This window comes from Fistularia commersonii, chromosome 22, assembly GCF_037954325.1.
Source record: "Fistularia commersonii isolate RoL2024-O1a breed Wild chromosome 22, RoL_Fcom_v1.0, whole genome shotgun sequence".
Classification (NCBI taxonomy): domain Eukaryota; kingdom Metazoa; phylum Chordata; class Actinopteri; order Syngnathiformes; family Fistulariidae; genus Fistularia; species Fistularia commersonii.
Genome location: NC_141305.1, coordinates 11,664,828 through 11,666,777, shown reverse-complemented (window position 1 = coordinate 11,666,777; position 1,950 = coordinate 11,664,828).

Below are 1,950 nucleotides of genomic sequence, written 5' to 3'. Positions count from 1 at the left end.
CCGACAGACTAGGGTGTCCCCTTTTCACGCCAAAAACGGTTGAATTCTCCAGCCCTGTCAGGATGAAGATCACTCTCTTATTTCCAAAAAAATGGTGGGAATTGTCTGCGGCAGTGTCCTGTGTACGGGACTGCATTCGCCCAGTGTAGTCCTCGGTTTGGTTTGGTGTGCCGTGCGGTGCCGTGGCGCAGCTTTCTGTGCTCCACGCACGGTGAACAGCCTGGCTTTATCACAGCGCCTCTCCTCTGCGTCGCATGTGGACTCCTGTCATTGGACGAGCCGCGTCAGCAGCGTCTCAGCCCGGGAAGCCACAATGGAAACCATTCATTTGAATTCATCGCTCGTTCCTGAGCTGCGAATAGTCCTACGAGTTCCTTTCAAAATTAATCCGCCATTTTCACAAAAATTCGGAGGTGACACTGCCAGTGATGTGTGACTTCATCAGGCGCGGCTCCAGAAAGCATGAGGGCCGCTGGGCTCAATCCCCCCCATTCCTACTCAAACAATTCGGGTCCAAATAAATAGATAAAATCCCACTAACCGTCTGGACCCGCGTCCTCTTCGTAAACCTCAACCAAATAATAAAATAAAATAAAATAAAACCAAAATAAAGTAAGATGTCAAAGTATAGGGTCGCTTCAAAAAAGAAAGGATGAGCACAGATAGCTCAACGGAGTAGCTGCTAAGCTAACCTCAGGCTGATGTTTCCCGGGTAAAAAACAAAAAAGTAAAAATAAAACAAAATTATCTTTTATCACATTCAGACACTGGGTAAAAACAGAGGCTGTTTGTCTGAGCTTGGTGTCGTACGCAAGTCAACCGGGGTATGGATGTAAAAGCCACTGGTAAGCTAGTAACAAGATTGCTAGCGTGACTCAGTGTTATTTTTTTGCCTTTTTATAATATAAATTCCCTTGAAAATATCTCAAAATAGGAAAAATGGAACTGCTTTTGAATATCTTTTCATGGCCAATCAATTCGAAAGCTACTTCCAATCTACTAGACCACACGAATTTCCGTTAAATGACCACACTCCAAACCGGTGATAAAAGTACATAGGTTTGTGTTTCGTTTGATATTCTATTAACTTTTTCACTCAAAATAGTTTTCCACTGTTCGCTTCTCATTTTGCTGCTGTTATTTCATTTTCAGTTATTTTTTCACTCCAAATATTTTTCAACTGTTCGCTCCTCATTTTGTTGCTGTTATTTCATTTTCAGTTATTTTTTCACTCCAAATATTTTTCAACTGTTCGCTCCTCATTTTGTTGCTGTTGCTTCATTTCATTGCTAATTGTCAAATGCTGTTATTTTCCCACCAACTTCAAGTGGTTGTTTACCAAACCATAGGAATAAATTCTTGAAAAACTTGCCAGGAAGATGCCTGCAACTCTTCAAAGAGTTACTTTGCTTTACTTTCTTTAAAATAATCACCAATAAGCAAACGGGAAATAATCTTATCTTCAAATCAGCTGGTACATTACCCAAATTCTATCGAGGAATTTTAAAAAAAGTATGAACACTATTCGAACGTCCCCAAAAAAAACAACAAATCTACAAAAAAAATCTTAAAAGCTGATGTGCAAATAGGCAATTATTTTTATTTTTGCCTAAAATGCACATCTAAGCAAATTCAAACCCACTTTTTTTGTCCATGAAATCTACTGATTATTGGCCAAAAACAGAGATCATTGAAAATCAGCAAATGGATTATTTGAAAAAGGAGATATTGTGAATGTGCAACATTACTCCACTATTATGTTTTGTGAAAAATAAGATACAACAAATCAAATCCTGCACTTCTATCATATAAAGTCTGGCTGCAGTGTGTTTTTGAAAACTACATCCATTCCGGATTTAACTCTCCCAGTCACTCTGTCCCTTTTTTGTTGAGTATTACTAGTCTTACTAGTCTTTCCCAGCAGCCATATCTGATAATGGCTCTGTACTG